A 14,458-nucleotide genomic window follows, 5' to 3' on the forward strand; every position below is an offset into this window, starting at 1 on the left:
TACTTTTGTTGTGTGTTGTCCATGTCTCTTTCACACACGCACACACACTTTTTTCACTCTCTCTCTCTCTCTCTCTCTAGTTATGGACTTTGTCGTGTCCATAAGCATATGGATGTTTTGAAAAGTCAAACCTCAGAAAAGTTTGACCAGGTATATGTGGAGAAAAACATTTACATCTGGAACGATCATTAGATTCATCACAACATGTACTTACTTCATACTATCATTTATCTTTGGTATTGTAGATATAAGTAATTTCTTTATAAACTTGGTCAAAGTTTCAAAAGTTTGACTTAAAAAAAATGTTGGAACTACATTATCGAACGAAGGGAGTAGCTCTTTCTCTCTCTCTCTGCTATCTCTCACGGGCCTCCCCTCTCACTCGAACTCTCTATACATATGGATTATACGGTCACTGTGTCAGCGTATAGCTCTGTATATTGTTCAGTTGACCAGTCAACCAATCCACATGCTGCCTTATCATCTCGTGTTCTGTATCTTCGTGTGTTGGCCCATGTGGCAGTGGGTGAAAATAAGTAAACTAGAGGCCCATCTGACACGCGGTGAAGTAAACAAAGTTGAAACCACTCGGGGTAGCACCCCGCACGCTAGTAAATTGAGGGTGCATTGAGGACAAACTTCTAGCGCGCGAAGGATGCACTCGCGCACAATTCACCACTGCGCGGCGGCATGCACAGATGGACGCACTCGCGCACACCCAACACCCAACACACACCAGCACACGTGTACACCGACGTCGCCGCCGGTTGAGATGGACGGCAAGGCAGCCAACAAGCGGAGGCGGCTCGAGCCAAAACCGCATCCGGTGAGCCTGGACTGCATCAGCAGCCTCCCCGATGACATGCTCCTCGTCATCATCGGCCTCCTCCCCACCAAATATGCCGTGCGGAGCGCCCTGCTTTACCGGCGGTGGCGCCCCCTCTGGCGCTGCGTCCCCCTCAGCCTCACCGTCGACAGCTGCCTCTGCGACGGGGATTGCAAACGCATGGCCGTAGTCTCCAAGATCCTTTCATCGCACCTGGGCCAGCCAGACGCCTTGGCATCCGCATGTTCAGTGCCAAGTGCAAGGTCCAACCCAAGATTGACGAGTGGTTCTTATCCCCCGCCCTAGACCAGCTCGAGGAGCTCAGCTTTGAAGCTAGACGATGTCGCTCTCTACCGCCATCCGCGCTCCGCCTCACGCCAACGCTGCACCGCGCCAGCTTCAGCTCCTGCTATCTTCCCCAGATTAATGCGGCACCCGCCCTTCTTCTCCCTCAACTCAAGCAGCTCGACCTCTTCGACGTTGTCATCTCGAAGAAGGCTATGGAGCACCTGCTCTGCAGCTGTACTATGCTCGAGTACCTTAGTCTTGAGCAGATCCACGGGTTCATTAGCCTCCACATCGCCTCGATGAATCTCCGATGGATTTATGTTTCTTGCTGGCCCCGCAACAAGACATCAATTGGGCAGAGATCACTCTAGCTGTTCCAAGTTATGGTCATTGAGAATGCGCCTTTCCTTGAGAGATTGCTTGTATCGGATCTAGAAGGTCCAACAAAAATCAGGGTCATCTACGCGCCGAAATTGATAGCGTTGGTGTACTCGTCTGCCAAATTCTCCGAACTCTTTATTGGATCCGTAATCGTTCAGGTACAACACTCATCTTCTTCTCCGTCTTCTTGAAATTCACATTTTTAAATTTCTTCTTGATGTATTTACGATCATCTTCCAGAAAATGATTCCCACAAGCTTGACCCAGTCCATGCACATAGTGAAGATCTTATCACTAAGATCTATCGGCCCCAATATGGATCAAGTTGTTGGATTCCTTACATTCTTTCCGTGCACGGAGAAGCTACTCATCGAGGTGAAACTTCTTTCCTATAAGTAAATGGTAATCACAACGTAGCTCAATTTTTTCGTAATTTTCACAAATTACGATGACAAGTGTAGTATTCAAAACTGCATCTACGCACCGCACCAAAAGAAATGGTTTTAGTAATTTTTTCTCACGTGATCACCTGCATCATTTTTATGATGTACTACTATACTAGCCTAGGCTAGTCATAGTGGAAAGTAACTTAGACTACTCCAGTAACTCTATGGTTACCCTAAGAGCAAGTACTACCTCCGTCCTGGTTTACTCTTCCAATTTTGTAGTATCAAAATTTGACCATAGATTTAACTGACAAAATGTTAATTCATGTCACTAAGAACTATATCGTTGGATTCGTATTTGAACATAATTTCAAATGGTGTAATTTTTAGTGACATGCATTGGCATTTTCTTAGGTAAATCTATGGTCAAAATTTTATACTAAATAAGAGGTAGTATTCCCTCTGTCCCAAAATTCTTGTCTTACATTTGTTTAGATACAGATGTATCTAACACTAAAATTTAGCTAGATACATCCATATTTAGACAAATTTAAGACAAGAATTTTGGGACGGAGGGAGTACAAAAGTGGGCTATGTAGGCCAAAACATGTGCCAAATTCACTTGTGATGCATTTGGCATCGATGCCCCTCCATTGCTCACCTGGTGCCCCAATCTAGATCACCTACTTTGCTCCGGTGCCAAATTAACTCACGCAATGAAAAAACACTTCATGGGAGAGAGAGAGGACAAAGGCAATAAAAAACACTTGTTTGGGAGAGTGAGAGGCTGGTGTAGTTTGTTTGATTGATCTGTTTATACATGTGGATCTGTGTGCACAGCGGTGCCAACTATCTCACATCGCGAGAGCGGTGCCAAAATCTTTTGATTTGACATCGATGCGTATTATGTGGCATACTTTTGCGAAATATGGCATCGGCCACATAGTCGAAGGCAACAAATGCCCAAGCTCTTCATGTGCTCCTAGTTAGATGAGAGGAAACAGAGAGAGAGAGAGAGAGAGGAAATATCACTAGCCAACCAACCCTATCGTATGAGCGAATGATATTGGTACCTCTTGATGACACGGCAATCTTATGCAACCAGCTGCTCTAATATGTTCTCTTCTTTTGCAGATAATAAAAGACCCGAAAGTGAAAAATGTGCTGCACTATAACAATCTCATCGAATGCCTTGATCTCCATCTTACAGAAATTGATTTGATCGACTACCGAGGCAGCACATCTGAGATTAAATTGGCTAGCTTCTTTGTTCTTGAGGCAAGTGCGCTCAAGGTAAGAGGTTTGGCGTTCTCTGGCACAACAATGAATGGCGTGTTGATCACCGCAAGCGTCTAAGCCTAAATGACAAAGTCTCCGCAGAAGCTGAATTTGTTTTTGAAATATCAAGTGGCCAGAGACTCGAAAACTTATTTGCCCATTAGTGACTTATCAGGGCGGTGGATTTTAGTTTGTACGATATTGCTACATCCACCTAAAGTAACAAAAGTTCTTACGTAAACTTCCTAGTAATTCCCTCTTCCTAGGTGCAGCATTACTCCTAACATTTGTAATATCAGTTTGAAACTTGTAATATTGTCGTGTCCTATTCATGCGTTTTCAAAATCCTGCGAATCAAAAAGGTCCTGAGTTGGTGATGATGTTGTGCCTCCCATCTTTCACCAATAGCCGTCGGATCTAGATCTGATGCATACAAACCAAGCTTCTCCAATTTTACAAAAAGATGCCCGCACTTGTTCCATATTTACAAACAACTCCTTGTCTCTCACAATCAGCCTTATCTCCTCCCCACCACATCTAGAAGGCCATGGAAAAATCTGGCGCGATGGCCGCTGCCAGAGCCGTCCACCTCCAATCTTGGTGTTCCGTGCAATGCACGAGCATCTACGCACGGGAAATTATGTCGAACAGGGCTAGTTGTAAGCAGGATAGCTCTACAGCCATGATGATAGTGACTGCAGACGGTGAGGCTGGCTATGGTATGACGGGCACGGCGCCTATACTCAGGTGTCATCTCTGGCGCAGGGTCTTGTCACTTCACTGTGAGGAGCAACACGTAATAATTTGACCAACGGGTAGTATAGTGCTAGTACTCCTACTACTACATTGGTAGTACTACTACTAGTACTAGTAGCACCAGTGTCTGGATTTAGGAGCACTACCACGTCCATCTGGATTTTAGTATTTGACTAGCAATATCTAGTAATGCATGTCACAAAAAATGTACTACTCCCTCTGTAAATAAATACATGGTGTTTTATTGCTATCGGCGAGAGAACTTAATGTTTTTTTGCTAACTAGAGTACTAATAGGATTACATGCAATGAACTAAACACCACATGTCATGTTTGTAGTCTCAAGTCATTGAAAGCATGCACGGCCCACATCTCTCATTGGTTGATATGTCAAGAAATAAGAAACAAGGAGGGACTTAATGCACCATGCCTAAGTGTTTTGGGATTATTTGGTTTTCGTAAGGTGACTTACACAACATTTTTGTTTACATGCATTAACATTTTATTAGTTAAATCAATGGTCAAAACTTGGCGCAAAATGCAAAGGGGACCAATAAACTAGTAAACATCAAACTTCTCTCATTTGGCCCCAACTAGAGGTCCGGTGAGATGACTATACTGCACCGGCACGAAGGGGGACGCAACTTCATTGACTTATGGAAACTGCCTTTGGGTGAATGACACGTGGGCCCAGGGGTGGCTGGCCCACCTATCATACATCCAAAGGCAGGTGCAGTAGAGGGCCGAGGAGTAGTATGAAATCCTACGCACCTACGCACACTAACCAAGGGCAAGAGTGATCACTCGAATCGCAAGATCAGTTGACTAGAAGCTAAGCTAGACCCATGGAGGCGATGAGCGCGAGCATCAGCCGGCTGTGCCAGATGGTCCAAGACGCTAGCCTGCAGCCCGGCACCAAGGAATGTCTCCAGGTAGTATTGCTTGAGGCCGCCAGGGTGAGGGGCCGCTTGGACGATAGCTTTGTCTCCTTGTTCGACGAGGTCCTCGTCGGTTTCCTCGACAAGTTCACCATCGTCAAGAAGCTCGTGGACGACTTTGACGTAAGCCTCCAGCCGATGCGCCCAGGCTCTGCGATGCCCGCCACCCTCAATGGCCACTATGGTGACAACCTCTTCGACGCACTGGTGGCCCCGCGACTGCCCGCCGTCGTGCCGAAGAATGTCCACCTCGAGGTCGCGCTCGCCATGCAGCGCCTGGCGCAGCAAGACACCATCGACATAATCACCCACGTCTATGCGCAAATCGTCTACAAGGACTACTACATGCAAGAGGAGGACGATAGGACATTGTCCTTCTTGGACCGCAGGGCAACCTTGGACGTCACTGTTCAGAAGCACGTTGAGCTCGCCGCCAACGCCGCTGCTCCTCACATGTCGGTTGGTGACCCGGCGCACTAGGGCGTGAGGATGTCGTCGATGGATCCGTATGTATTTTTATCTTTCCGTCAAATCCATGTAGTAGTATATGATACTACAGTAATTATCTTACCTTTCGCATCAACTTCGTACATACTCCATGCATGAACGGCGCCAGAACCAAACTTCTCATTACTCTAGGCAAAATCCTTATTTTCTATCTATCGGTCGCGCCGTGGAGCAGAACCAAATTTTACAAGTTACGAGTTCAAAAGGAAAATGTAACGCCCCGGATACAAATTTCCATCTTCGTAACTCCGAATCTTGCCTTTTCCGGAGATGCTATATGATATTTCCTTCGTGGTTGGGTTTTTGTCGTTTGTTTTGCATTTTGTTCTTGTTATGCATCTCATCTCGTAGCATCATGTGCATCGCATCCATATGTTTTCATAAAACTTGCATCCGTTCGTGTTCCGCCAATTCTCTCTATTGTCCGTTCCGAGTTCGGACACACTCGCACGCGCCCGCGGCACCTCCGAAATATTATTTTATAAGTGGCATAAAAATGTTCTCGGAATGGGTTGCAACTTGTCGTGCGGTCTTATTATAGTGTAGACAGGCCGCCTGCCAAGTTTCGTCGCATTCGGAGTCCGTTTGACTGCCCAACAGTTATATTTATAACCGCGATATAGTCGGTTTAATCGTCGGACGTTTCGGTCTCCGAAACTGCCACCGGGTCGCTTTGTTTCTCTCTCTTCTCAGCTCGAGGCATTCTACACAGCCCACCTGCAGCCACCTAGTCCCCCCCCCTCTGTCCGGAGCGCACGATCGCGATCCGAGGGTCCGGAAACCCCCCTAAACCCCCTAGAGACTAAACCCTAGCCCTCCTTTCCTATTTAAACCCCCTCCTTCCAAATCTGGTCGCCCTAACCCCTCTCCTCCTCGTTTTCGCAGCCTCCTCCCACCTCGTTGGCCGCGCCGCCGCCTTCCTCCTCCAAATCCGGCGCCAGCCACCTCACCCGCGCCACTTGTCGCGCCTCCATTGGCTCCGCCACCGTTGACCGCGCCCTCCTCCAACCCCAGGGCGCCACGCGTCTCCCCGCAAGCTCCTGCCGCCGCCGCCCATCTGGGCCTGGCTCCCGCTCTCTCCGCCCGAGCGCCCCAGCGCCTCGCCTCCTCGCTCGCTTCCCCCGCCACCTCGTCCGGCTCGCCGGAGTCGCGCCGTCGAGAACCAGCAGCCAGGCCGGACCTCACCTCCCCTGCTCCTCCTTCCCCTACCTTCTCCTTCCTCTCTCTCACTCTCTCTCCCGCAGGAATTTGCCATGGCCGCCACCACCCGAGCTCGGGAGCCGCCTCTGCCCTGGAGACTCGTCCCCGCCGCCGTTCGTCGCCGGGAATGGAACCGCCTCTGCCGGATCCGGCCTCTGCCGGCCCCGCCCTTGCCGGATCCGCCCCGCCGCCGCCCTCGAGCCTTGCCGTCGCCGGCGTGAACCTCCACCACCGCCCCTGTCTCCCTGTCCGTGCAGGCACTGGGGGAGGACGGCCTCAGCCTGCGTGGGCCATGATCCGCCAAGGCCCAGCCCAGCTCCCTCGGCCTCCCCAGGCCCAGCCGTAGCGCCCAGCGCGCCAGGGCCTAGCCGCGCCTTGCCCGGCCACGTGGGTTGCCCCCTCCCTCTTGGGCCTCCTCCTCTCCAGCCGGGCCAAGAGCCCAGGGTGACCAGCCCTCCTGGCTTTTCCTCTATTGGGCTAGTCAGATTCGGCCCATGCTTGTTTTTTTTCTGTCCTGCGAATTTGTCTATTTATCCGAGGATTAACAGTTTTACAGAAAACCCCCTGATATTAATGCATTTAATATCTCACAAACTTTGCATCGGATTAAAATAATTTATATATGTAAAATGCTCAGAAAATTGTGTAGATTAATAATATGCCATTTTCATCTATGTTAAAAATGTTTAACTTGCTGTTTATTTAAATTTGCTAGTATGCCATGCTAAAATGCTTTAATTCATAACTAAATAACCGTAGCTCGGAATTAATTAAACTTTATATGTAAATGGGGTGGAAAAATTCCTAGATTAACATGGTGAACTTTATTTTGCTGTTTAACAACATTAAAATTGTGTTTAGGGCAGAACAGTACCAAATCCATAATTTGCATATGGGGATTTTCCAGATTTGTTGTTTGTTATTCCGGCCTCATTTAAACTTGTCTAGATAGGTAGTTTTTCATATGCTTCACCCCTTGCCATGTTTAATAACATTTAATATTGTTTGGTAGCTTAAACGAGAGAGAACTAAATAATTTCATGTGGTGTTTTGTCAATATGCAACTCGTTGCATACTGAGCTCCACTGAACTTGTAGTATTGTTTGTTGCACTTTGCCATGCCATGCCTCTTTAAACCGGACATGCATCATACTTGATTGTGCATCATGCCATGATTATGCTTGTGTGTTTACCATGTTGTTTGTTTCTTTTCGGTGTTGCTTCTTAGTTCTGGTAATGTTGCGATTGTGAGGATTCGTCCGACTACGTCCGCTTGTCTTCTTCATGGACTCGTTCTTCTTCCTAGCGGGATTTCAGGCAAGATGACCGCTACCCTGGATCTCATTACTATCATTGCTATGCTAGTTGCTTCGTTTTATCGCTATGCTGCATTACCTATCTTTTGCTCATCAAGCCTCCCAAATTGCCATGAACCCCTAACCTTTGACACCCTTCCTAGCAAACCGTTGTTTGGCTATGTTACCGCTTTGCTCAGCCCTCTTATATCGTTGCTAGTTGCAGGTGAAGTTGAAGATTGCTCCATGGTGGACAGGATTTTGGTTGGGATATCACAATATCTCTTATATTATTAATGCATCTATATACTTGGTAAATGGTGGAAGGCTCGGCCTTATGCCTGGTGTTTTGTTCCACTCTTGCCGCCCTAGTTTTCGTCATACCGGTGTTATGTTCCCGGATTTTGCGTTCCTTACGCGGTCGGGTGATTTATGGGACCCCCTCGACAGTTCGCTTTGAATAAAACTCCTCCAGCAAGGCCCAACATTGGTTTTACCATTTGCCTCACCCCCACCTATATTTCCCTTGGGAGTAATTAACCCAAGGGTCATCTTTATTACAGCCCCCCCGGGCCAGTGCTTGTCTAAGTGTTGGTTCGAACCAGAGCCACTTGCAGCGCCACCTCGGGGAAACTCGAGGGCTGGTTTTAGTTGTACGTAGTGTTCATCCGGTGTTGCCCTAAGAACGAGGTATGTGCAGCTCCTATCTGGATTGTCGGTGCATCGGGCGGTCTTGCTGGTCTTGTTTTACCATTGTCAAAATGTCTTGTAAACCGGGATTCCGAGTCTGATCGGGTCTTCCTGGGAGAAGGTCTATTCCTTCGTTGATCGCGAGAGCTTGTCATGGGCTAAGTTGGGACACCCCTGTAGGGTATAATCTTTCGAAAGTCGTGCCTGCGGTTATAGGCAGATGGGAATTTGTTAATGTCCGGTTGTAGATAACTTGACACCAGATCCGAATTAAAACTCATCAACCGCGTGTGTTGCCGTGATGGTCTCTTTTCGGCGGAGTCCGGGAAGTGAACACGGTTTTGGGTTATGTTTGCCGTAAGTAGGAGTTCAGGATCACTTCTTGATCATTGCTAGCTTCACGACTATTCCTTTTGCTCTCTTCTCGCTCTTATTTGCGTATGTTAGCCACCATATATGCTTAGTCGCTGCTGCAGCCTCACCACTTTACCCCTTCCTTTCCCATTAAGCTTTGCTAGTCTTGATACCCATGGTAATGAGTCCTCGTGGCTCACAGATTACTACAACAACAGTTGCAGGTACAAGTTGTGCGATGATCATGACGCGAGAGCGATGCTTGCTTGCCTTGAGTTCTTCTTCTGCTTCTTCTTCGATCAGGGGATAGGTTCCAGGTCGGCAGCCTAGGCTAGCAGGGTGGATGTCGTTTGAGCTTCTGTTTGTGTTTCATCCGTAGTCGGATGTTGATATTGTGTATGATATATTGTTGTATTTGTGTGGCATTGTATGCCTTTTGTATGTATCCCCATCTATTATGTAATGTTGATGTAATGATATCCACCTTGCAAAAGCGTTTCAATATGCGGGTCTATCCTTGGTGGGACCTTTGAGTTCCTGTTGGATAGGGTCGCATATTGGGCGTGACAAGTTGGTAATCAGAGCCTTAACCAACCATAGGAGCCCCCTTGTTTGTTGGCCATTGTTGAGTCTAGAAAAAAACTATTTTGAGTCTTAGGATTATATATATCGGAGAGTAGGATTCTTTTTACTCCTCAGCCCCCTTCGTCGCTCTAGTGAGGTCTCCTAACGTAGATGTTTTGCCTTTCCTCTCCTCAAATTTCACTAAATTTTGTTTTAGGATCACGCGGGTGTTTTGGAATCATTCCGATGGTTTTGTGACGAGAACATTGTTCTTGGTGCCTCCTGTCTATTATGTGGCTTTGACCCAGGGAGTTGAGCTCCGAGGTGTTGTCGTCACAATTTTATCGTTGCAGTTCTGGAATACCTGAGATTTGCCGACATCGAAAATCTCTTTTATGCAGTCGTTGGTGAGATAACCCCGATAACCCAGTACTGGGGCGAGTTCGGGAGTATTGCCATAACTCGTATAACGGATGCTTTTCGAAGGTTGAGGTACACGATTTCCGAAGGTTTCTTGGTTATGTGTTGACGGATGGATACAGCTGGATTTAGGGATTGTTAGTTTGGGTGAGATATATTGCTTCCCCTGTATCCCCAACACCAGATTGCATAACCAGAAAGTTTCGGGAGTTTTATAGGTGGGAATTCAAGTAGCTCCTAGAATATCTTTTCGACAGATGCATGATATGAGATTAGGGTTCGATGTCTAGTGGTCCGCCTTTCCACGGTCGTTTTTACAGTGGTCACGTTGTGTCTTTAAGAACCCTTGGCTATGCTGGTTCGAGGACACTTCGTATGTCATGTGCACTGCCTTGTACATGATGGTGTTGTACACTCGAGCCCGTGTGGGCCCCACCACGAAAACTTCGGACGAAATCTCTATCATATGTTTGTTCCGGCTTATTCTGCAAGCCAAATCCTTTGTTTTGTTTTGAGTTGTGGTATTCGAGTTGCTTCAATGTCAAGTGTTGATTCCATACCTTTCCTAAGCGGTGTTCTCATATTTCTATGGGAGTGGTAATCCTTCTTGATCATCAAGATTGTCATCCCAATTCTTTCCAACCGGCGTGCTTCTCTTCAAGGGATTCGATCATTTCAACATTCGCAAGATCAATTCTAAGTTTTCTCAACGGTGTTTGTTTCGTTCATCCCAAGTTGTCTTTGTTTTTCCCCACCCTCCCACCCTTTTCTTCAAGGACTCATATATTTTAATCAAGTATCCATTTATTCATATGAAGTCTCTTCACTCTTTTCAATCAATGTTTTTATCCGGTGATTCTCAGGAAGATACTAACGGAGCTTCAAGATCTTTTTTTTTTCATTCTCGTATTCTCTCCGGTGGTGTTAATTCAAGCTTTCGGTGTTGATCATATCCCTTTCCTCGTTTCAAATGTTTTTTCCACGTCGGTGCACCTCTTATTTGTTCACCTCTCTCTATTCTTATCCGGAGTGCTCAAGATATCTCAGAAGATGTGTTTCCATTCTTAATCCGTTCAAGCTATTTGGAGATTGTGATCTCATTCAAGCCATTTAATTCAACCGGCGTATTCTCTCTTTTAAATCATTTCAACAGTGTATCTTTTGAGTGGGCCCTAACCCACAGGTCTTTTCCCAGGATCTTACCTGACTCTTCTAATTTCCCCGGAGTTGTTCTCAATTCTTTTCAAAGTGTGACGTAAGAATGAATTATCATCAGTCATATGTCTTTCTCCAAGATCTTTCAAATTCTTTTCATCGTTGGCTCAACCCCCTTCGCTTTTCATTCTATCGGAGTATCTCAGTAATTTTGCTGGTGTTCCTCGTCGTCATTCTCAACATTTGAAGACCAAAGAAGAGTTTCTCTTAAATCTTGCTCCATTCTCTTCAAGATTCATGGTTCTAGCTTCATGCTATCCTCATAATTGTTTTGATTGTGACAATTCTTTTCTTACCATCCGGAGCATTTCATGAGTTGTTTTCATTTCTTTCCTCCGAAGGCCATCATGTCATAATTCTTCATTCTCAGCTTTCAGCTCTCGTTCTCCAAATCTTACCGGTGCATCGTTCAAATACCTTCTACTCTGTTCATGATTTCTTTGTTCTCATGTATCTAAATCCCCTCAAGTATCTTCATTCGTTTTCCAATTCTTCCCGGTGTTTCTTTATCTTTTCTTCGTTCATTTTTAATTCTTACGGCGGTTTGTTCAAGATTTCTCTTTCTCCGTTATCATATCAATTCATTCGTAGTTTCCAAATCCCACCGGTGGTTCCATCTATACCTTCCCAAGTTTGCGCCATATCTATCTTGATCCTTTTTACGAGAATAAGTAGTATGCCAAATCCGTTGCTTGTCATCAATTTAAATTGGTGAAGGATAGGCATAATGTAATTCTTATTATTGTTTCATCCAAGTAATCTAGTTTCTTCTTTCCGGAGTTGTTCATCATGTCACATTTCCCGGTTCGAGATGTTTCATCTTTTCGTTTTCGGAGTTCCAAGTTCTCTCGGCTATATCATCGCGAAGCTCCATCTAAATCATCGCAAGGCTTCACCTTGTGTTTTCAACTTCTCTTTCTTTCTATCATCCTTTCATTACCGGAGTTCTTCATGGAGGCTCTACATGGTGGTTCGTCAAGGATTCTTTTCATTCTTCAATTATTCTTCAAGATTTCTCTTAAAGTTAAGATCCGCCAAACTTTACTCTAAAATAAACATGGTGCTCAACACATGTTTTGTTTTGAGGAGCTCAAGTATTCTTCATCTTGCATTCTGAAGTGCAATTCTTTCTACCTTATCTTTTGAGATGGTGTTATATCATTCTTGACAATTTTCCCTTCTTGCTTCATGATTCTCATGTTGTTAAGAATGAGGTATTTTAAATCCATCAATCTCTTCTTTGGAGTTATATTGGTATAGATTTCACCTAAAGCCTTCCCTAAGGAATGTTGCTATTTGTGGTGCTTATCAATGATCCAAGCTTTCTCCATATCCTTCTCGGTGAAAGAGGTTTTTCATCTCTTCATTGTTCTCAAGCAAGCAATTGTTTCCGTTAGTGGCCGGTTGTCACCTCATAATTTTGGGATGTTTTCCATAAGCCCACTACAAGCTTATTCTTTTCGTTGTTGGTTTTCCAACAACTCTGTTATAACCTTCTTGGAAGGATGCTTTCCAAGTTCATTTGTGGCAGAAATTGTCATTTTCTTCTCCGCCCCTTTATCCCAACAATCTAGCTTCTATTCTTTCATTCCGGAGGCATTGTCATGTTGCTCTTTTCACTCATCATCTTGCTTTGGCAAGATCATGTTCTTCTCCTTGCTTCTCCATTTAACCGGAGTGTGGTGTCATCTCTTCAAGTTCTTTTCATATTATCAAGTTTTGCCTATCGTTTCAATCGGAGTGCTATCTGAAATCCTTCTTACCCCTTGTGCCATTCCTTCAATAGTTCCGGAGGCAGTGTGTTGTTGATTTCATCAAGTATCTTCCCATCTTCTCAAGTTCATGTTATATTCCTTCCATGTTCAACCAGAGTGCTGCCCAAATTCTTCCTATCTCATCTTGTTTTAACCGGAGTGGTTTCGAATTCTATCTTGTCCATTAAACTCTAGATTCATGTATTTGCAACCTTCAAGTTCCCGTAATGTTCCTCGTTCCTCTTTTCTAACGGATTGTTTGCAATCTCGTTCATCTCTAATTGCTCAACCTCTCAAGGTTTGTGGTTTCACTCATTGGTCGAAGAAGCAACTTAGTTTTACCGCTTATCTTCCTCTTCCTTTTCCCTTCGGTGCCATCCCAGATCTCGGGATGAGATCCTCTTGTAGTGGTGGAGTGTTGTAACACCCCGGATACAACTTTCCATATTCGTAACTCCGACTATTGCCTTTTCCGGAGATGCTATATGATATTTCCTTCGTGGTTGGGTTTTTGTCATTTGTTTTGCATTTTGTTCTTGTTATGCATCTCATCTCATAGAATTATGTGCATCGCATCCATATGTTTTCATAAAACTTGCATCCGTTCGTGTTCCGCCGGTTCTCTCCGTTGTCCGTTCCGAGTCCGGACACACTCGCACGCGCCCGCGGCACCTCCGAAATATTATTTTATAAGAGGCATAAAAATGTTCTTGGAATGGGTTGCAACTTGTCGTGCGGTCTTATTATAGTGTAGACAGGCCGCCTGCCAAGTTTCGTCGCATTCGGAGTCCGTTTGACTGCCCAACAATTATATTTATAACCGCGATATAGTCGGTTTAATCGTCGGACGTTTCGGTCTCCGAAACTGCCACCGGGTCGCTTTGTTTCTCTCTCTTCTCAGCTCGAGGCATTCTACACAGCCCACCTGCAGCCACCTAGTCCCCCCTCTGTCCGGAGTGCACGATCGCGATCCGAGGGTCCGGAAACCCCCCTAAACCTCCTAGAGACTAAACCCTAGCCCCCCTTTCCTATTAAACCCCCCTCCTTCAAAATCTGGTTGCCCTAACCCCTCTCCTCCTCATTTTCGCAGCCTCCTCCCACCTCTGTAGCCGCGCCGCCACCTTCCCCCTCCAAATCCAGCACCAGCCACCTCACCCGCGCCACTTGTCGCACCTCCATTGGCTCTGCCACCGTTGACCGCGCCCTCCTCCAACCCAAGGGCGCCACGCGTCTCCCCGCAGGCTCCTGCCGCCGCAGGCCCGCCCAGGCCCGCGGGAAGCCCCTCCGAGCCCATCTGGGCCCGGCTCCCGCTCTCTCCGTCCGAGCGCCCTAGCGCCTCGCCTCCTCGCCCGCTTCCCCCGCCACCTCATCCGGCTCGCTGGAGCCGCGCCGTCGAGCACCAGCAGCCAGGCCGGATCTCACCTCCCCTGCTCCTCCTTCCCCTACCTTCTCCTTCCTCTCTCTCACTCTCTCTCCCGCAGGAATTCTGCCATCGCCGCCACCACCCGAGCTCAGGAGCCGCCTCTGCCCTGGAGACTCGTCCCCGCCGCCGTTCGTCGCCGGGAATGGAACCGCCGCTGCCGGATCCGGCTTCTGCCGGCCCCGCC

This window comes from Triticum aestivum, chromosome 5B (genome assembly GCF_018294505.1).
Source record: "Triticum aestivum cultivar Chinese Spring chromosome 5B, IWGSC CS RefSeq v2.1, whole genome shotgun sequence".
NCBI classification, from domain to species: domain Eukaryota; kingdom Viridiplantae; phylum Streptophyta; class Magnoliopsida; order Poales; family Poaceae; genus Triticum; species Triticum aestivum.